The sequence below is a fragment of the Dermacentor variabilis genome, chromosome 5, assembly GCF_050947875.1.
Source record: "Dermacentor variabilis isolate Ectoservices chromosome 5, ASM5094787v1, whole genome shotgun sequence".
Taxonomy (NCBI): domain Eukaryota; kingdom Metazoa; phylum Arthropoda; class Arachnida; order Ixodida; family Ixodidae; genus Dermacentor; species Dermacentor variabilis.
In genome coordinates this window covers 192384251-192407380 of record NC_134572.1, presented here as the reverse complement: position 1 = coordinate 192407380, position 23130 = coordinate 192384251, and the positions used below count along the sequence as shown (strand labels likewise).

At 47.6% G+C, this 23130-nt stretch overlaps 1 pseudogene; it reads right to left on the bottom strand.

Moving 5' to 3' along the window:
• Positions 1-675: 675 nt before the first annotated feature.
• On the bottom strand, positions 676-1330 carry LOC142583744 (uncharacterized; annotated as a pseudogene).
• Between the last annotated feature and the right edge of the window lie 21800 nt (positions 1331-23130).

Genomic DNA, 23130 nt, shown 5'->3' with positions numbered 1-23130 from the left:
CATGACTGGGATTTCTTGGGTGACTCCATATGGTACCAGCTTTGTGGTTGTGTGCTCTAGCTGCATCGTCTGTAGGTGCTTTTGCCACGTTGTCTCTCCGATGACGTTGACACCTGCTCCAGAATCCACACAAAACTCAAGGTGTGTGTCGTTGATTTTGACTGTTACCACTGGTAATTCTTGCCTGTGACTCTGCACGTGAAAGACGCAATCCTCCACGCTTGTGTCCTGTTGTGTGCTTGCGGGGGTGTCCGTGACGTCAATGGAGTGTACAGTGGGTCTTTGTCTGCAGAACTTGGCGAAGTGGTTTTTCTTTTGACACTTGTGGCATGTAGCCCCCCATGCTGGACAGCTCAATTTCCCTCCTTTGTGAGGCCACGCTCCTCCACAACAGCTGCACTTCTCAGCTTGCTTGTTCTCTGGACGATTGCCCGACAGCTTGTGTTCTTCACAGTAAAATATTTTGCGCGCTCAATTGACAAGGACACAGTGAAGGGGGGACACACGAGCCGTTGATGTCAATGCTCTGCTGAAGTACGCCAGAATGCTGCGGCTTTTGTCGCTTGGATCTTCTTGAGCCAGCACTCCCGCACTTCAAGGACACACTTCACTGTGTCCTTGTCAATTGTGCGCGCAAAATATTTTACTATGAATTCGTACCAACTCGCCCAACTATCAGTTCTGCAGCTTGTGTTCTGACTGGGTGCTCGAAGGCGCACTGCGCCGCCACTGCTTCTTCTTTGTGACTTTCTGCACAGGTTCGACGCGCTCGCGGCCTTCCATGCTGGTTGCTTGGAACTCTGCTGTCTCGAGGCTGCGGCCTATTTCCATGATTTTCTCCAGCGTGACATCGCGCTCTCGTAATGCACTGCGGCGCAGCTTAGCTGAATTGGTGCCTTCTATCATTTGCGATACGATTTCTTGTTCTTCGTTCGCAAACTCGCATGTCGCAGCCAACTTTCTCAGTCGGTATTGAAATTGGTCCACTGTTTCTTCGGAGCTTTGTTTTGCTTGACGAAAAACATGCCTCTCGTAGACCGCGTTCTTTCTTGGTGCGAAATGTGCGTTCAGCTTCGCGACTGCCATTTCACGACTTTCAGCTGCGCGACTGCCGTCTGTCCGTGCCTCGATCCGGAAGCGCCAGAAAAATGTCGTGCACCGCATCTCCTGCGTAGTGTAGCAGCATAGCGCGTTTGCGGGTTGCATTCTGTATGTTTGCTGCTAGTAGAAAGTTGTCAAAACGGGCTTGCCATTTCGTCCACCGCTGGGCGAGCGACATCGGGTCCGTGTACGGGTCGAATGGCGGGAAGGCGGGCAGCATGGCTTCCATCTTGCATGGCTTTTTTTTCTTGATTGGCGTCCGCTGATTTGTTTCTTGGCCTCTTCTGGTGCCGTGTGGGCTTCTTGAAGTTGAATGAACCTCGTCGCCAGTTTGTAGTGTCTGGTCCCGGCGCGGGAGTTATCTCTATTCCAGATAAGAAGACTGGATTCGAGTAATACTCAAAGGAACGTTTATTCCACACCGTGTCGTGTCGAGCGCTGCGCTTCCCGTGGCCCTCTCCCACTCAGCCCAGTTGTCGCACCAGGATTCTTCTGTAATGCGCATAGGGGGCGCTGCTTGTGGGTTGGCTTTTCTTGACGATGCTACAGAAGTCATGATAAGCTTAGACAAATGGTCATTAACGAGGAAAGGTATAGCAGCATAAGGAGTGGCAATAAACACATCATTTCTAAAATGGTATACGCAGTTAGGAAAGACAGCAAGGAGCGCAAAATGGCCAGTCCAAATTTGAACACTGAACAAATGCCAAATATAGTCACAAGAGTGGAGTTGAGGAAGAACTTTATTTATTGTTATTTATTTATCAATGCTGTAGACCACCGCGTGGTCCACGCAGTAGTGGCATACAATAAACGTAATCATAACAACCAAGTAACAATCAGTCGGGAAGAAAAACAACAAAGATATATAATGCAAGACATGGGACACTAATTACAATCATGATACAGGCGTTCTAATTCGCGTACAATGTCATTTGAATAAAGATAGTGGGGGGTAGAGCATTCCAGTCCGACACTGTTTTAGGAAAAAACCTGTTTTTATATGAATTCGTCCTTGCCAAAATTGGGGCAAGTGTCGTGCTATGGGTGTGTCTAGTTTTCCTAGTTGAGTGGGGACGCACGCGATTTGGTATATTTACTTTTATGTTTCCTGCAAGACAGTTCTCAAAAAAAAAACAGCCTATTGACTTTTCTGTGGTATTGTAAAGACGGGAAGTTATTTTGCTGCATAAGTAACGAGGGTGAGTCAGTCATTTTGTACGTATTGAATATGAAGCGCACTGCTTTTCTTTGTACATGCTCTAAGTCTCGAATATAATTTTTGTTAGGGGGTCCCATACAATGGAGGCATATTCGAGCGTAGACCTACGCATGTACTGTATGCTATAAGTTTAACATTAGGAGGTGCACAAGCAAAGAGTGGGAATGTGGTGAGCTTCTAAGTGAACAACGACAGAAATAGGGAAAGAGAAACAACATGTTCGTTGGAAAGGAAAAAAAGGAAACCGATGGAACAGGGAGATACGAGAAGCGATCGCCGAAGGACAGAAAGCATCTCGAGAGCACAGGCAGGCAAAGAAGGCGCAGTTGCCGCAGGATGAAGTAACCAGCAATTGGGAAATATACCGGGAGAAAAAATCTATAGTTAAAATGATGGTGCGAGCAAAAATAAAAGGTGAAAGTGGACCTTGGTTGTCAGAAATAGGTGAGAAAACAAAAGCCGCACCTAGAATATTTTGGAACCACATAAAAGTATTAGGCAGGAAGTCAAGAACAATACAAAAACATATCCTGGACCAAGATGGAAATAAACTGGAAGGTGAGGCGGCATTAAATTGCACCCGAAAAGTAACAGTCGAATCTTTCCAAGGCAATGACGAGGCGGAAAGAGCGTGAAAGAGAATCAGGTGGAAAATCAGATGGTGCTGACAAATCTCAACTGCAAGAAAGCCGAAGGGAAAATCTCGAAGCGTACAGTCACAGGGTTAGACGTAGTTTCCGTTAGGCTGATTAATGAACTAAGACCAAAAAGTAAGAAAGCTTTGGTGAAAACAGTAAAAAAAAACGTTAAAAGATGGACGAATACCAGAAGGTTGGCGACAAAGTAGAATGAATTTATTTTATAAAGGTAAGCGGAAGAAAGATAAAAATCACTCGTATAGACCATTGACCATTACATCGGTAATATACAGATTAGCAATGCAGGCAATCAAAATAAAGCCGCAAGCATGGGTAAAGAATAATGGAATTTTGGGAGAACTTCCGTATGGCTTCCGAATAGGTAGGCATTTGGATGATAAGTTATTTGTTCTTACTCATTGAGTTGAAATATCAAGAGTAGAAAGCAGACCGTTATATGACCTTTTTAGACATTACAGGAGCGTATGACAACGTAGACTGCTACATATTGTGGGATATTTTAGAAGTGGAAGGCTTACACGACGATTTTCTGCAGCTTTCGAGATAAATTTAGCTAGAAAATACCGCTTGCGTTGAATGGGAAGGGAGGGAGGAGAAAGTTCATATCAACAAGGGACTGAAGCATGGGTGCCCTTTATCCCCACTGCTGTTTATGATGTACTTGGTCAGGATCGAAAGGACGCTAGAAGGAAGAAAATAAAATTGTACGCGGACGACTGTGTTCTATATGAGGAGGTTAATAATCAGTCGGATCAGGCATTGTTAAACAATGATTTTCAGCGCGTTGCTTCTTGGTGTAAGCGGTGGCAGGTGTGTATAAACTTCGACACGACCGTTTTCATGCGGATCACTCGGAAGAAGAGGCCCTTATCGTTTCCGTATAACTTTAACAATGTGCTTTTGTCTGAAGTGTCTCAATACAAATATCTTGGGCTATGGATTTCAAACAATCTTAGGTGGAATAAACATATTCACAACGTTACAGCGAATGCTTATAGAAAGTTATTCTTTTTAAGAAGAACGTTAACTCTGGCTACCCCTGCTGTAAGAAGATTAGCATACAAATCCATCGTCCCCCCAGTCTTAGACTACGCTGCTATAATATGGGACCCCTATATAAAAGGTAATATTCTGAAACTAGAGAATGTCCAAGAAAAGAAAAACCGTACAATTCATTTATACCAATTTTTGACGCAGGTCAGTGACTGAACTACAAGCTCGTGCTAACCTAACCTCGTTATCCGATCGAAACCGCTCATCACGACAAAAATTTTTATATCAATTAATTAAGGGGCACTATAAAGTCCACGTTAGCGAATGGATTACATTTTCTTCTGGTTACTCAACACGCCAAAGACATGAACTAACAATAACACCTTTTCGTTCTGATAATGACTCTTTCAAGTATTCATTTTTTCCATGAAGAGTCAGAGACTGGAATAACCTCAGCAGCTGTATCGCTCAAGCAGACTCTTTGTCAGCTTTCGCATCTCTTCTTGATGGCTGAAACATAATTGGTTATTTTATAGTGACTGTCTATATGATATATGGGTTGAGTGTTCCTCTGTTTCAATTGCACATTTGATAAATGCTTTGCTTAAATTTCCTTTTGTGTTCTTAATTGACTGTGACCTTGGCATGTACATATATTTTGTTTGTCATTATGTTGTATTTTCTCTCATGTATTGTATCCCACCCTGCTAAAATCCCGGTGGGGATTGCAGTATCAATAAATAAACAAAATAATATCATGTTAAATCTCTCATACAAACAGGCCGGTACAGTAGCAGAGCAGCAGCTTCCAGGTTTATTTTATGCGAACGACATTGTGTTGCTAGCTAACAAGTGAAGTGATATGTAACGTCTGGCTAATATCTGCAGACAGGAAGGCGAGAATATAGGTCTGAAATTTAGCGCTAAGAAAATCAGGTGCCAATGAAAACAGTGGACAGCGTCAATACAGGGCCAGGAAATACCTCGGGTAACAGAATATAAACACTTTGGTATATGGATAAACGAAGGCAATAAATATATAGAAGCAGAGAAAAAAATAAGAACTCAGTGCCCTTTTACTATGCGAAAGATGACCAGCGAAGCTCTGTATGTGGGCCCTTTAATGGCGAACTGCACCACCGCCGCAGATCGGCCTGGCATTGCATTATCTGCGGGATCGGCCTACGTATAGGGAGCATTTTTTTTTTCGCCAACAACGATACGAAAATTTCCTTGGACGGTAAAGGTATACAGCTTCGCTGTAGTAACAGCAAAGGGCAAGAGAAATGCGGCCATAATGAAACACAGAGCGCTATGGGGATAAAATAGGTACGAGGTGCTCCGGGGTATGTGGAAAAGTGTAATGGTCCCAGGACTTACTTTTGGAAATGCTGTTGTTTGCTTGAAATCAGGGGTACAATCAGGAATCGATGACAACCAAAGGTCAGTGTGACACCCCGCATTGGGCGCTCACGGGAAGACTACAAATGAAGCTGTGCAGGGTGATATGGGCTGGACTACTTTTGAAGTGAGGGAAGCTCGCAGTAAAATTAATTATGAAGAACGACTGAGGAATATGGAAGAAAGTAAATGGGCTGGGAGAGCGTTCATGTACTTGTACAGGAATAACATTGATTCACAGTGTAGAAAAAGAACTAGGAATCTTACCAGCAAGTATGCGGCCTGTATGGTGAGCAACACAGCAACGAAGAACGTCAAGCGGGAAGTCAGAGAGGCTGAGTTGATCTCATGAGTGGCGGCAATGGAAAAGAAACCTGTTAATGAAAAAACGAAATCGGGAAAAAAGAGGAAATGAAAAAACGAAATCATTAAAGAAGTAATTTATGATAACCCAAAGGGGAACTCATTACTTTTGGAAGCGAGATCAGGATGTTTTAGAACACGCACTTATAAAGCGATATATAAGAAGGAGGAGGAATCATGTGCTTGCTGCGGTAAAGCTAGGGAAACAATGCAGCATGCTGTGTTAGAATGTGAAGATATGTGCCCAGCGGTCAATTTAGGAGTCACTGGCCTCCTTGAAGCCCTTGGGTTCAGCAAGATCAGGGGTAACTATGTACGCAATGGAGATTAGTAAGAGGCGATTGGAAGATTGGTGGAAGAAAGGTAGGGAAACGACAAACAACGGAGGCGTTCAAAAAAAAAAGTGCACAATAGGGGTTCAGAAACTTTGGTTATGGGAATTCATCGTGGGTTTTAGTTTTTTCCTTTTCTTCGCCCTATTGCAAAAACGAGCGTCTACCAGTGCCTTCCATTGTGAAACCGGCGCGTTTTTTGGCACTGGATCGCACTGGGTACGCTGGCGCTCGCTGGGACTCACTGGGACACCAGTGAGAACGCTGGATAAGAGCTGGCTCACACTGGAAGAGACGCTGGTTCCACTGCCATGACGCTGGGGCGCACTGGTTTGTGCTGTACAGGCGCTGGTTGTCGCTGCAGTTCGCTGGTTCGCACTGGAAACTGCGCTGGTTGTGTTTGTGCCGCCCTGGTTCCAGTGCGCGAGAACGAGCGCTGCTGAATATTAAATGCTTTATAGAATTTCATCGCTTGATACTAGTCTCTTGTCCTAAATAACGCTATATCTTGGGGTCATAAAACTCTATTTCGTGTTGCAACTTGGAATAAAAGTGCGTAGGCTGCCCTCTTTATTCATGCACATTTGACACTGAAGATCACTTTCGTTTTTTTTTTCATTTTCCCTTTTGAAGGGCGGATAGCTAAATTCTTGAACGAAACCACGCAAACTCAGAGGACGCCGTGTTTTTTAGTAGTTCGCACGTAACATGACTAGGAGTTGGCGCCGTTGTTGCAGTGTTGTGCAGTGGACGTGAAATGCAGAAGTCGTTCAGACGTGCGTGAACGGACCCCGAGTTCGAAGCCTACCGCTGACTGATATTATCGCACCGATAACAAAGCTAAGGTGATTCGTGCTCTTCCACTTTCCCTATTGTACTAAAAAAGTTCTGAGGCTCAAATACACACATTTTAGCTTTCGCCAGCTACCCGCGCCGAGATCGGTCCCCACCGAAGCTTATGCCTAGCATATCCGCCGAGTCCGTCTGCACGCTATCGGCGCATCTAGGCTCAGGAATCAAGAAGTTTAACAAGGATAAATCACTCTATACTTTAGCTTTCCCATAGGTGCTCTTAAATAAACCATTTTTTCATGTCTACAGTGCCAGCACAAGAAACGATGACCGTCGATGTGACGCGTCATAAACACAGGTATATGTGCTGTCGCCGAAGGCTCCCAGCACTAGCCTGCGCTTCTCTGACGAAGATATATCACTAGACAGACGTGTTGACTCAAAGGCATCACTGAACTAAGGAAACGTTGCATATCCCTCGCATGAAGAACAAGAAACGGCTATGGAAATTGGCAGTAACCGCCCATACAGCATCCCGGGTCGGCGGTTCATTTAAGACTTTTTTCGAAGTTAAAGTACCAATCGCAAGTGAAAATCGATGTTTTGCCACTTCCGAACATGCTACTGAATACGGACAGCAATTTTGTCTTTGTAGTACAGGCGTGAGCTTTAGTTGCTGGGCGATAGCGCATCTACCATGTCTCTGCGAGACGTAGCTCTGCGAAACTAAAGCTGCTCTCGATTTTGACATGGCAAACTATCCGTTCATTACCCGTGCGGAACGGCTGTTCTCGACATTGCTCTCTGTTGGAAACAGCGTATCGGCCTCAGGCCGAGAATCGTCGACTCCGTTTTTGAACGAAGATGCAAGTTACAAAGTTGTCCTCCCACGTCTACCAACCGGTAACGACGTTTTGAATTCCATTTTCCTTCATGCGGATTTCAGTGGCAGACCATAACGTGCTCCTGACTTCCGAGACGCTCTGCTTGAAGTAGTGAATACTGCAGATATTGTAGGTGTCGGACAGTATCAAATGAGCCATGTACTTACGCTAGTAGTGCGGCAAAACAGACTCTCGTTGCCTGTGGTGAACTCCGTGTCAAAAGGCGGAGGTGCATGGTGATAGATCCGGAGACTAAAAACATCAAGCTCAAATTACTATGGCTTCTACCTCACTTTGAATTTCGACGCGTTGAAGAGGCGTTCCAGGCGTATGGTCATGTGAAGTCGGTGGAGAGAGAAGTATGGAGATGCACTGGTATGGTATAGTGGGTGACAACAAACCGTGAGGTTTCCTTGGTGCTCAAGGATACTGCCACCGTAAGCTCAATACCGCACATTGTGTCCATTTATGGACACCAGTACCTCGTACTTATTCCCGATAGGCCTCCGCTGTGCCTTCGTTGCAAGCGCGTGGGACACTTTCGTCGACAATGCAGAACACCGAGATGCTTGCAGTGCCACCGATTTGGTCCCTCGGCGGACGCCTGCGTCTCGACCTACTCCAATAAGCTTCGTTCTGGACAATACAGCGCATACGAGCCACAACTGGACCATCTCATGGATTATGCAGAGGTAGTTAGTAGATGCCACCGGAGAGACTACAGCTGGCATCAGGGACGAAGACCAGGAGTCCCCGAGGCCAATGCCAAGCAGTCACAACAGCTAAAATAACACTAGCGAAGCTACAGGCGAGGATGAGTCAGTTTGCCCACCTGGCCTAGCAAGCCTTAAAGAAAAGCCCCCTGAAAACATGGAAGGAGAAGAAGAGCCGATGGACATGTCAGGTAAGGAAACGTCCGGCACCATGCAACGACGAAGCAACAGAAAGTGCAGCACAGGCGCCTGAGAAAGTGTCCTCTAGCGCTCAGCGAACTCCCTCTCCTGGTGATAACGTGCCGCGCCGGTTTTATCAGCGTAGTCAGGAGAGTGCCACAAAGAAGTCCAAAGGAAGCAAGACTACAGATTTACCTGTGGCCAAGGACGATGAAACACAAAAGCTTTAGGTGAGCAAAACGGCTACTGCCTACCCTCCCCTCATGCGTAGCGACACTCAAAGTACGTGGGCTGAGGAATATAAGGCGACAGCAGCAGTTACTACACGTGCTTAGACAGCATGAAATTGATGTTGGTGCAGTGCAAGAGACAAAGATATCGTCTGCTGGTGATGCCAACCTTGCGCTGCAAGCTTTTCGACCAGATTACGAGGTGTGTATTAGCAAAGCCTGTGGTGCTTCCGCTGGATGATTTTTGTTAATCAGAAAGCAGTTAAATCATTCTTCATTGTCGCTACGTGTTGATGGGGAAGGCCACCTTATATGCTGTGACATCACTTTTCGTTCCCGTAATTGACGGTTTATTTGCGTTTATGTTCCCTCAAAAGTGAGTGACCGGAAGGCTTTCTTCCTCTCACTTGCTCCACTCCTAGATACTGACAGAGATTTGGTACTGCTGAGAGACTTAAACTGTGTTTGTCATTCCAGAGATCACTCATACCTAACGAATCGTTATGATGCAAGTGCTACTTTCCTGCATCAGTTAACGGAAGATCACAATCTAATAGACGTGGGAGCCTACACGCCTTCTCGGGTGCGGTTTACGCACTCTCAAGGCGTCTCTCATGCTGCACTTAATCGTGTGTACGTTTCGACGAATCTCTGGTCTCACATTCACAACTACGTCGTGAAGCCTGTATTTTTCACAGACCACTGTTTAGTAGCTGTTTCATGGGGTCCCCGAAAGTTTGCTCCAAACTGGGAAGTGTGGAAACTTAATACACAACTTTTACGAAAGTTAAGTTTTGTAAACAAAGTGAAAGAATTATTGCTAGAAATACCACAATGTCAACAGCTTCCATTATTCGCTCAATGGGAAATGTTCAAAGATTAAGTAGAAAATGAGGCGATTGCCATTTTAAGTGAGCTCTCTCAAAAAGAAAAGCTGAAAGCATTACCTTCATGATCTACTTCACAAGCTGCGCGCTTTCGAAAGCCAGGAACCAGGGTTGTGTAGTGATGAGATAAATAAGTTCTTGCAAAAATACAGAAATATGACATGGAAGTGTACAAAGCAATAGTTAGCAATGATGCGTTCACGCACAACTCGCTTCACAGATGAGCAGCCTACAAAAAAGGCTCTCGGTGATGGAAAGCGATACGCGATTTCCAAGCAAATATAAAAATCTTTTCACTGCAGTTAAGCCTCAGAATGGACAAGAAGAAAAAGCTGATCAGTTTATTTCCCTTATGCCACACTTACAAGAAGATGAGCGACTCAGCGTTCATGGGCCAATAACTCGAGAAGAAATTAATTTTGCCGTGCAAACATTGCAGAAAAACAAGACGCCTGGCCCTGATGGCCTTAGTGCTGAATTTTATATAAAATTTCAGGAATTCCTGTGCCCTTTTCTTGAGCAACTTTTCGAGGACGCCTATATATATATGGTGAGCTTCCTCCATCTTTCTATCAGGGCCACACAACCTCAATACCAAGAAGCACTGATAATGAAGTAATAAAGAGAGCAAACGGATATAGGCCGGTATTGTTATGTAACGTTGAATACAAAATATTTGAAAAAGTACTGACAAATAGGTTGCAGACAGTCATTACTAAATTAGTAGGTGACCATCAAACATGCGGAATTCGAGGACGCTCTATACAGACAAATGTTCATATCGCACGTTCAGTCCTTGAGTGCATAGAGGGTAGTACGGATAAAGTATCTCTTCTCCAGATTGACCTCGCCCTTTGATAAGGTTCAGCACAATCTTTTGTTCCAACTACTGCGACATCTTCAGTTATGGTATGTAGCAAGCATGTGACGCCCCCTCAGGCATAATGTTCGTTCGCCACTAGGCTCGGTGGCCTGCTAAGCTCGGGAGGCAACATTGGTCACCGCGCCGCAATAAACACCGACGAGCACGGCTGCTCGGCGGTCAGTTATCGTTCAGCACCACCACGCTGCGGTGTGTCCGTCTAACGGAGGGTGCCTCGAGCCCTCCCTTGTTCACGAACCCGGGTGGATCATGACACTGGTGACGAGGATGGCGACGAGTACCCACGGATCGTCCCACGCTGCCGCGAGCGGCGAAACACCGCCCCCGTTGCTGCCGCCATGCCGCTGTACGGAAGGCTCAAGCCGTTCGAGGGAGATGGATTCGCCTGGCAAATTTACGAGGAACAAGTCTACGTGTTCTTCCGGGCAAACGACACACCCGAGGCCAAACAGCGGGACATTTTCCTGGCCAGCTGAGGGACCCGCGTCTTCAGCCTCTTACTCGACCTTCTCAAGCCAGCCACGCCGCACGTTAAGACACTGGGTGAGCTGCTCGCCATACTGCGCTCGCATTTCAACCCAGCACCGTCCACACTAATGGAGCCTTTCCACTTCAACAACCAGAGCCGCCGGGAAGAAGAGACCCTCGGGCAGTTCGTTGCTGCGCTGCGAGGGTTAGCGAGTGCCTGCGTTTTCGGGGACTAGCTGGACTCGCTGCTCCGGGACGGTTTCGTCTGCGGCATCAACCCCGCCATGCAGACGCGACTCCTGGAGCTTCCCGACCCCTCGCTAGACGACGCCGTGAAGGCAGCGCTGGCAATGGAGGCTGCCGCCAAGGACGCCGGCCAGATTTCCCGTACGACTGGCTCACCGTCAGCGGAAGCGGCGGTCAACGAGTTGGTGACAAAGGGTACCTGCGGTAGGCGGTAGCTGTGGTGGTGCCCACTCCCCCTCACAGTGCCAGTTCTCTCAAGCACAATGCTTTACATGCGAGAAAACTGGGCACCTGGCACGTGTATGCCGAAGGGGGAGGACGAACAGCAAGCTGCAGCCTGGTTCAAGCCCAGGTACCATACAAGCCCGCGGCCAGTGTAGCCGTCGCAAGGGTATGCGGCGGGGGCGTGCGGCAGCAGGCTCAAGTTCTTCCGCGGCCAGGCTCCACGTCGTGACCGAGAACCCGCCGATTTTCGACAAGTGGCACACAGGCTTTGTACCGTCGTCTGTGCCGCCGTACATGCTGACCGTCGAAATCTGCGGGCACCCCATTTCCATGGAGCTGGACACAGGGGCCAGCGTGTCAGTAATGGCCGGGAAACTCTTCAAGCGTACTTTCCCCGCCGTGTCCGTCGAGGCTTCGGGCGGGATGCTGCGCAGCTACCCCGGGCAACTCTCCCAGGTCCAGAGTCACGCACAGGTCAGCGTTCGCTTTGGCGACAGGGAGGCAACCCTTCCTCTTTACTTAACGAAGGGGTCGTCGCCGACGCTGCTGGGCCGAAACTGGATTCATGCACTGGGCGTTTGTCTGCCAGAGTACCAGGAAGCCAGCGTGCATGTGTTGCAAGACGTCCCCAGCCTCCTGACCGAGTTCAAGTCCCTCTTCCAGCCAGGGGTGGGCACATTTGCCGGCACGACGGCTGGCATCTATGTACCTGAGGGAGCCCGGCCACGTTTTTTCAAGCCTCGCCCACTGCCGTTCGCCCTGAAGGACGGGGTCACCCAGGTGCTGCTACGGTTACAGCATGAGGGCATCCTGGTACCTGTCAAGACATCTGAATGGGCCGCTCCCATCGTACCAGTCTTCAAGCGAGACGGCAGTGTCAGGATCTGCGGTGATATCAAGGTTACCATCAACGCCGTCGTTACCGTCGAGAAGTACCCGCTGCCCATGATTGAAGATCTCTGGTCAGCATTGTCCGGTGGACAGAAGTTTACCAAGCTCGACCTCAGAGATGCTTACCAGTAGCTGGTGCTCCAGGATGCCTCCCGGAAGTATGTCACAATATCGACAACTTTGGGGCTCTTTCAGTACACGCGTTTACCGTTTGGCGTGGCCTCGGCCCCAGCCATATTCCAGAGGGAGATGGACAACCTCTTGAGGGGCATGAGGCACGTGTCGGGGTACTTGGACGACATCCTGTTTACTGGCAGCGACGAAGGGGACCACCTGCAGAACCTGCACAACGTCCTGACACGACTGCAGGAGGCCGGCCTCAAGCTCAAGCTGGAAAAGTGCGTTTTCCTAGCCCCCAGCGTTGAGAACTTGGGACATGTCATTACCCAAGCAGGCCTAGCCCCGGCTCCCCGCAAAGGTGATGCTGTGCTCAAGGCACCTAAGCCCCAGAACAAGGAGCTCCAGAGCCACCTTGGCCTCATCAACTTCTACAGGAGTTTTCTGCCAAACCCGTCGGAGCATCTACAGCCGCTCCATCTTCTGCTTCGAGATGGTCAGCAATGGGTCTAGAAGGAGCAGGGCCGGGCCTTCAAGCGCAGCAAGGAGCTGATCACCAAGGCTCCAGTGCTGGTGCACTTCGATCCTGCTAAGCTTGTCATTCTTACCGTAGATGCGTCGCCGTACGGTGTGGGAACCGTCCTGGCACACTGGGACAAAGATAGCCAGGAACGTACTGTGTCGTTTGCTCCTCGACGGCTTCATACTGCAGAGCAACGTTACAGCCAGCCGGACAAGGAAGGTTTGGCCCTCATGTTCGGTGTCGAACGCATCCACCAGTATCTGTCGGGCCGGAAGTTCGAGGCGGTCACGGACCACAAGCCGCTGTTGGGGCTTCTGGTGCCTGACAAGGCAGTTCCTGTGCAGGCATCACCTCGAGTGGTACGCTGGGCCTTGAGGCTGGCAGCTTACAGTGACCAGCTGGTTTACTGTCCGGGAAAGCACCTGGGACCTGCTGATGCCCTGAGCCGCCTGCCCCTGCCAGATGTTCCTCATGCTGTTCCAGAACCTGCTGAAGTGTTCATGCTGGAACACGCGTACCCGGAGGTGCTCTCCAGAGCTGCGGTATCTCAAGCGACCAGCCGGGACCCAGTCCTGTCTCAGGTGGTCAAGCCAGTGTCCCGTGGAGAGGAATTAGTGCAGCAGGCCTATAGCCACAAGACCGCTGAGCTGAGCTTGCAGCAGGGCTGCCTACTGTGGGGTTCGAGGGTGGTGATCCCACAAAGTCTCCGGTCCAGGGTTCTGCAGTTGCTGCACGCGGGTCAACCAGGGATAGAAAAGACCAAGATGGTGGCCCCGTCCCATGTTTGGTGGCCTGGCCTGGGCCAGGACATCGCTCACTTGGTGCAGAGCTGCCAAATCTGCCAGGAGCATCAGCGAGCCTCGCGTCATGTGGAAATCGCCCCCTGAGCATTCCAACAGAGACCCTGGTCCCGCCCACAAGTGGATTTTGGGGCACCCTTCAAGGGCCATTACTTCCTGGTCGTGGTGGATGCCTTTTCGAAGTGGGTAGAGGTTCTACCTGTCACCACTCCATCAGCAGGCGCGACCATTGCAGCGCTACGACAGGTCTTCGCCACCCAGGGGTTGCCGGATGTCATCGTGTCCGACAATGGTCCTGCATTCGACAGCACAGAGTACCTGGCCTGGCTGACGAAAAACGGAATCCGCCGGATGATGGTTCCGCTGAACCACCCTGCTTCACATGGTGCAGCCGAGCGGGTGGTGCAAACCATCAAAGACAAGCTCAAGAAGAGCCAGACTGGGGATTTCCGGACGCAGATTGCCCGGATACTGTTTCAGTACCGGACCACGCCCCACGATGTCACTGGCCGTGCCCCCTGTGATCTCCTGCTGGGTCGGATGGTCATGACACCCTTGGACGTCATGCACCCGGACCTCCGATCCACAGTGCTCTTGAAGCAGCTGAATCAGAAGCTGGCTGCTGACTAAGGGTGCCGTCCAGAGCCTTTGCCAGAGTCGGGAGCTCCAGTTTTCGCCAGGAACTTCCGTCCTGGCCCACCCTGGACTGCCGGACAGGTGGTGTCTCCTGCAAGCGCCTCATCGCTGCTCGTCCGCATTCCAGACGGGGCCATGTGGCACAGACACGCCGACCATGTCAGCCCTCGCCTCGGGACCTGGCCAGCACCCTCGACTGCCACTTCTGAGTTCCAGCCCGCAGGAGGACTAGCAGCAGCACCAGTCACTTCCAGCGGAGCACCACCCACCTCGGAGGTGGCAACCGTTGCCAGTGGTGCGGCACCCGCTGGACCGGTGTCGAGCCCGGCACCACTCACAAGGCCGACCACTACAGACCCTCCGTATGGAACGAGGCTGGCTCAGGCGGCACCCGGCGTTGCCACACCCGACCCATCAACACCGGTGCCCAGGCAGAGTGCTCGACGGCGGAGGCCACCGGAACCTTAATCGCCTGTATAGCAGGCACCGTCGACCCAGCTAGGGTGGAGGCAGAGTCTCGTATTTTGAACATAGAGGTTTGTTTCTGTTATTTAACAAACAGACTGGGGGTAAGGGGGTGTAGCAAGCATGTGACGCCCCGTCAAGCATAATGTTCGTTCGCCGCTAGGCTCGGTGGCCTGCTAAGCTCGGCAGGGAACGTTGGTCACCGCACCGCAATAAACACCGACGAGCACGGCTGCTCGGCGGTCAGTCATCGTTCAGCACCTCCACGCTGCGGAGTGTCCGTCTAACGGAGGGTGCCTTGAGCCCTCCCTTGTTCACGAACCCGGGTGGATCGTGACAGGGTATGTATTATACAATTGTATAACACTTTGTTATAAACATTGCACTACAAAGTTAACTGTCAGCCGTACCCTCTCGGATACAATACAGGTACAGTCATCCGTTCGTCAGAATTTTCCGCTCTCGCCTTTACTCTTCGGTTTATACTTGGAATCACTTTGCTTAATCGTGCTTTGCGACACGACCAATAAAGGGTACAGGTATACAGATGAGGAAATTTAAGTGCTAGCTTATGCAGATGACATTGCCTTCTTTTGCGTCGATAAGCCAAGTCAGAGTCCTTCCATTTTTTTTTCTGGTCACGAAACTGCCGCCTCAGTTTCATATAGAGCCAGCGCCCGCCGCTAGAGGCGCAACCGTGCATGAGAGGGCATGCGAACGCCGCCCGCTATGGTTGTGTGTGGGGCAGCCTCGGTATTCTAGCTTTCTCAACTTCCTCAACCGTCGGTTTAGTTTCACGTAACTATTTTTAACATTGAATATGTTTAAATTACTGCCTGAGCGCGTCTGCTGCCATTATATGAGCGCCCGGGACGAAAAAAAAGCCGCTCATAACATGGAGCTTGCGGCGGTCTAAGACCAAAAAAAAAATTTTAAAAATCGGGGATGTTAAGAGCCAGAACCGCGATACGATGGTGAGGCACGCCGTAGTGGGGGCCTCAGGATTAATGTTGACCACCTGGGATCCTTTAAAATGCACCTAAATTTAAATAAATATCAATAAATATCTGAATGAGATTTAGGTAGGATTATTGCAAGACAAACTTCGCTACTAAATGCCTTTAAATACACCTAAAGGTGTGCAAAGCGATGCCATTTCTGAATGAGATTTAGGTAGGATTAATGCAAGATAAACTTCGCTACTAAATGTATTTAAAATGCACCTAAATTTAAATAAACGGGTGTTCTGCATTTCGCCCCCGTCGAAATGCGTCCGCTGTACACGGCCGGGCGGTCTCGGTCCAGATTTCTTCATCATCGCCGTTCGCCTCAACACTTCGGTGGGCTCCGCTTTTTAATATTTGCCTGAAATTAAACATCGCGCACCCGCCGTGGTTGCTCAGTGACTATGGTGTTGGGCTGCTGAGCACGAGGTCGCGGGATCGAGTCCCGGCCACGGCGGCCGTATTTTGATGGGGGCGAAATGCAAAAACACCCGTGTACTTAGATTTAGGTGCACGTTAAAGAATCTCAGGTGGTCAAAATTTTCGGAGTCCTCTACTACGGCGTGCCTCATAATCAGAAAGTGGTTTTGGCACGTAAAACCCCATAATTTAATTTAAACACCGCGCATTCGCAACAAAGCGCCAGTGGTCCCACTTATCACCAGATGCAAACATATGGGCTGTTGCACCCCCGCTTACCCGTAAATAAGCGCCAACTCTCCGTTGCGCGTAGCGCCAGATTGTTCGCCGAGCACAGCTGTTCACTTTCTGTTAAACTGTGGCAGAGAAGGACTCTGACTGTGGGCAGCATCTTATAAGGAGATCAAAAGAATGAAATTATTATTGCAAAGGGCTACTGCCGTAGAATACTTAATGACAAAGAAAAGGAAATTGAGCTGCTCCGTGCCCTTAAGATTTCTCTGCGAAGCGATGCCATTTCTGAATGAGATTTAGGTAGGATTAATGCAAGACAAACTTCGCTACTGAATGTCTTCGGTGCGCCTTTTAGCAACGGATTAAGGCGAACGTGAAGTGTTAGGACTTGCACAGTTGAAACTAGCTGTATTGTAATTAGGCAATTGCCGCAGCAAGCAGTCGTTTAGAAGCGTCAGGAAGCCCAGCACTTATTCACGCCGCTCGTGGTTCCGACGCAGAAACGACGAGACTAGGTATTTTGGTTCTTAATGGGCAACTTTTTACAATATGCTAAAAACTTTATAATCCGATTAAGAAAAGAAATAGAACGTGTTGGTGCAAAAACAACATACAAGCACGATAATTTATTTATCATGTAAATAAGCGGAGCGAAATACAGACAGCACGTCGGGTCACGAATGGTCCACCATTCACAATGCAAGAAGTTGGTTAAAAGCATGACACTGATATAATAAGCATAAAGAAATAACATCAAACGTGAGATATATGCATTGGGGGGGCAGGAAACAAACCAGCAAACGAATGGCAATAAATACAGAATGCATAATCGATTGTTTCTATAAACAAGAAAGTGTAAAGCATAAGCATTTCATAACACATGGCAAAACAACTCTCAAACGAACGCAAGTACCCATTGGACCACACATCTCCAGTGAATGTCCAAAGGACGTCCTACAAAGGATATCTTGATGTCCGTCAGACATCCCTAGAAGTCCCGATGATGTACTACGGATGTCCATAGGATCGTCTGACGCAAGAGAATTGCACATCCAACGAACGTCCCTCGTACATCAAAATCAAATATTCGGACGTCCGCAGGACCTTTGAAAGTAACCCATTGGAGCACCAGCGTCCTACAGATGCCCAGCAGAGATCGAAAACGGGACATTCGGACGTCCCTGGGATTGACGTTCATAGAAACGTCCCCCGAACGTCATAATGGGATATTTGGACGTCCAAGAGATGTTTGAATACGGATCACTCCTATTGCATAACCCAGAGTACATCCTAAGGACATTTTTATCAGGATGTAGGATGCTTCTGGGATATTTTACCAATCGTCCAATGCACGTTTGTGGGACATTTGGTTGGTGATTTAGGATATCCACAGGGCTTCCATATTGATTATAAATTACCATAATTGGGACGTTCCTCCGAATGGACCCTACAGTGCAGCAAGCCTGCTGCAATTTACATATACCATTAACAAAACTAGGCCTGGTTTTGTGATGACTTGTGGGCAATGATGAAAAGAAACTGCATGGCTCTTGAAGATCCATCACAGCGGTCCAATAAGGCGACCAAATATTTTTGTCCTGCAAAAGCTGAAGAACCAGGAGACAAGCCAGGAATGCAGCCCACCGCATCTCAAAGCACGTTAAATGAAGGCTGCAGAAGCATTGTGCACATGATTCTCTACTACGCTAAGCAAATACATTACATACAACTTGACAAAAATGCATTAATTCAAAACATATAGACATGCAACCTATACTTTTTTGTGCTAACAGGGACGAAGCTACAGAACTAAGTTCTGCAGGCTGCTGAATCATTTGACAATCTCATTAAAAATACAGCATTTATTTCAATAAAACAGTTGCAGGAAGTTCACTCGAACCCTAAAATGCACTCAGCAGTTTTCAGTGAAACCAATCAATGCAAACAAATAAAACTCAATAATTTCATCATACAAGCTCAGCTTTTAGGAGTTATTTATACCGCACCATGGTTAGTAAAAGTGGATATTAATCAGACTCTTTACAAATGCACTTTGGGTAGCAAGAAAATTTAAGAATTCGCAGTGGGGCCACTACGGAACTTATCATGAAACTCGCAGTGGGCTCACTTCCGTGGTCGCAGGCACATCAATGCAAAATTTGGGGAAAAGTTTAGATATGTTAGCCACTTTGTTTCCAGAGCCTTTCCCTAGGCCATATTCAGTAGTTACATACACGAACACGAGTTATGCTAAATTAAGATGTCACAACTACATTTGGCATTAACAAAATTACTCGAGACTAGTTCAGTGGCCATATATTTACAAACAGCTGCTGTATGATGATCCACTTACTCTCTAAAAACAGTTGCACCCTTTGGGGTGTATATTTGCCACGGAACAATAATCATCTGTTTTGCCCGCATTTCCTTTCTTTAACGCTGCAAGCCCGGTACTTCCATGTCACGAACGCCATGCGCATTATCAGCATGACAGAGCATTCTCGACAGGAAAGTAACGAGCGCAGGGATTTCAAGAAAGGAAACGCAAGCAAGACAGATGACGATTATTGTTCTGTGGCAAATTTACAACACAAAGGGTGCAACTGTTCTTAGAGTGTAGAGCAAATGCGCTGTGCATCCATAACAAGTTCTGGCAAAGGTCACCAGAGCAAACATCGACACTTTCGTGTGTAGTGACAAGACCATTTCAGTTGAGCTAATTCGCAGATGCGCCTCGGCCAGTAAAAGAACTTTAAAAGCCCTATGCAAGTGTGGTGGGTACAAAGGAAGTTAGTAAGAGGGCTACATTGGGCTGGCACACTTCAACGGTCGCGGGCACATAAATGCAATATTTGCTGGAAAGATCAGAGGTGTCTTCCAAGACGGAAGCTACTTCACTTTCTGCAGGCCTCCTTCAGTGGTTGCACACAGTAAAAGTACTAAATATATTATAGACACACTGGGCATTAAAAAATTACTAAAGGATCACTTAAGCAGTTGCAAACACGAACATTACAAGAGAGTTCACAGATACAAAAGCAGTTACAAGACACTTGCTTCAACACAATACCAAACTGATTTCACAGGTACTAGAGTCACAAGACACTTGCTGCACTTGAGTGGTCACAAACACAAATTCACCATAAGTGTTCATAGGCTTGAAGGCCTCTAAGCAAGTAAACAGAAGCTGAATGCGACCTTTCCGTGGTCAACCAAATATTGCTGAACCGTCACAGGTACCTTGGCAACTACACAATTAACTAAGAGCTTGCAGCCTGCTCGCTTCAGCAATCATAGACAGAAAAATCCATTATACGAGTTCACCCATATGAAAAGCTAATAGAGGATTTGTGTGGGCTTGCTTCAGTGCTTGCAGCCTGCTCACTTCAGCAGTCATAGACAGAAAAATCCATTATATGAGTTCACCTATATGAAAAGCTAATAGAGGATTTGTGTGGGCTTGCTTCAGTGGCCACACATAAACACAATTTCATCCTAAAAATTCACGGGTATCAGACAGCCTCGATGGAAGTTACCAGAGGCAGAGCATGACTGTTCTTCAATGGCAGCAGTTACAAATACTTCTGAAAAGATCACAGGTATCTTGGCGACTAAACATTTCACTAAGGCTCACTGCAGGCTGGCTCAGCGGTCGAAGACGACTACATTGCAGTTCACGTGTACTAAGAAATTTAGTGGGGCATTTCTGTGGACTTGCTTGAACAGTCACAAAGACAAAAATTAACCCAGAGTTCACAGGCACATCGGTCCATAAGGAAGTCGCCACACGCTGAGTGAAGCCTTTCGTCCATAGTTTCAGATGCCGAACAGAAAAGATCACGGGTACGCTACACAATTTACTAGTCATCCTGAAGGATCGGTTCCAGTGGTCGCAGGCACGAAAATACACTGTTGAGATCAGAGGTACTAAGAAAGCAGATTTCCGTGAGCTTGTTTCTGTGATGATCCTCAACAAAGAATGATGTCGACCCAAAGTGACACCAGGCTGATGGCAGGAACACAGCATGACTGTAAAGTATGCAATAAAAATGTGTTAGAACTGTTTACAAAAATTGCTACCTTAACAACCTGCACATTTAACAGCAATCTGCTGGTTCTGACAGCAACTTTGCTTCTTTGTGACTTAATACAAACTCGTTGAGCGAACAGTTATCAGAAAAGAAGTAATGATTTCACCCTTGTACAAAGATAAAAGGAATTCTAGTCACTGCGTCTGCATAGCATAGTTTCGTCCGAAAAGCGAAGCAGCGATTGGGACAGCAAATTACCTAACGCCTATATTTAAACAGCTGTACGTGTTATCGCCACTTTAAATTACAGTAAACCTTCGCTTCCTTGTTAAATTAACAAACAGTGTCGTGCGCAAAGCCATACATGAACACATCTCCCTGACGGTAAACACGCTGTATGAACACTGGCGTGAAGTGGGGCAGCAGCGAGAAGCGATCGCTTCTTGCTGCTTTCAGCCACAATGCCTTTCCAGAGCCAAATTTACGCGAACTTCGACACTAAGCTGCGCGGGAACAGCGCCCACGAAGCCACAACCAACCGCAGCGCACTTTCGCATCAGCGGAATTTCGACAGGAGTGTTTCTACAATTTCTATCGCAACAATAGAACAAAATTAGGCGATTGTCGACTATATAACTCCAGTAAATATACAATGACAATATGGAGATGCAACAGTCTCGTAATCTTGTCCAGCGCGTCTCGCACACATGTCAGCACATACGCTGGCCCAAATGATAGCAAATGCGAGAAAACTGAAGCAGCACGGTTGGTCAACCGCCCTGTGTGCGAGGTGCTGCCATTGAAATACAAATGTCTACAATATAGTTCCGTTATTTGAAACTTCGCGATTGTATTGGTCTTGCAAACGCGATTATGCAAAGAAAACTCAAACGGTAGACGAAACTTCGGCTACACGGTAAATCACCTGACAGAGGGAGTGAGTGAGTGAAAAAAATTTTATTGGGTCCAGCAAAACGCGATAAAACGCGCACCCGACAGAAATTTATTTAACAGTCAAATTAAATTATGGGGTTTTTACGTGCCAAAACCACTTTCTGATTATGAGGCACGCCGTAGTGGAGGACTCCGGAAATTTCGACCACCTGGGGTTCTTTAACGTGCACCTAAATCTAACTACACGGGTGTTTTAGCATTTCGCCCCCATCGAAATGCGACCGCCGTGGCCGGGATTCGATCCCGCGACCTCGTTCTCAGCAGCCCAACACCATAGCCACTGAGCTACCCCGACGGGTAATTAACAATCAAAAGAGACAAACGTTCACCATTACTAAAAAACTAATTGTTGTGTTTTACGTGCCAAAACCATGATCTGATTATGAAGCACGCCATAGTAGGGGACTCCGGAATAATTTGGACACCTGGGGTTCTTAACGTGCACCCAAATCTAAGTACACGGGTGTTTTCGCATTTCGCCCTCATCAAAATGCGGGCGCCTATGCCGAGACTCCATTACTAAAAATACGACAACGCGCAAATTCGGCGCAATAGTCTAATAGGCGTAAACGTTTCGATCGTTACCCACATCTGAGACGTAAGCTTGACCTCACCAACATACTAGTATGCACCTGAGAACGTGTAAATATGCAGCAGTTCACAAGATGTCGCCCAAAATTTCGTTATTTTTAGAAACAAACGTGTACGGCATTGTATGACAGAAACACGTGGGAAAATTCAGCAGCGCGGCCGGCCAACCATCACGTGCAACAAGTGCTGCGATCGTGATTCAAATGCCCACAAATCTTTAGTTATTTCAACCGCACGCCGTTTTTACGATCACTCTAGCAGTCGCGATTACGCAAAAAAAAAAAACAAAACAAAAAAGAAATCTCGTACGGCAGACGAAGCTCAAGCGACATGGCTCATCAGTGAGTGCGGCCGGCGCGTGACGCAAATTTAGCAGTCAACGAAGATTGACAAACGTTCCCCATTAATACGAAACAATACGACCACGTGCGAACGAGCTGTAGATAAGTAGCGTAAATGTGTCGATCGTTACAGGAAGCTAAGGCCTAAGCTTGATCTTACTGCCCTCATAATAGCATGCATCCGACCACATGCAAATAGGCAGCAGCCTAACAAGTCCAAAAGTTTCGTTTTTTTCGAAAAATCTGCAGGTCACTGTTTGTCACATATATGTATGCTGTACGTAATGGTTAAGTAGCCGGCCGCGCTGCTGAACTTTACCACGCTTTACCAAGCGTGGTAAAGTTAAGCAGTACAGCCGCCCAATTAGCCATCACGCGCAGCAAGTGCTCCGATCGTGCTACAGATGCCTACATCTGTATTCCACGCCCCAAGTTCACGTACAAACGTGCACAGTTATTCCTTCTTTTTACTAAGGTCAGCGACAAGCTGTCCCATCATACTCATCATCATCATCATCAAAACCACGATTTCCACTTGTTGCAT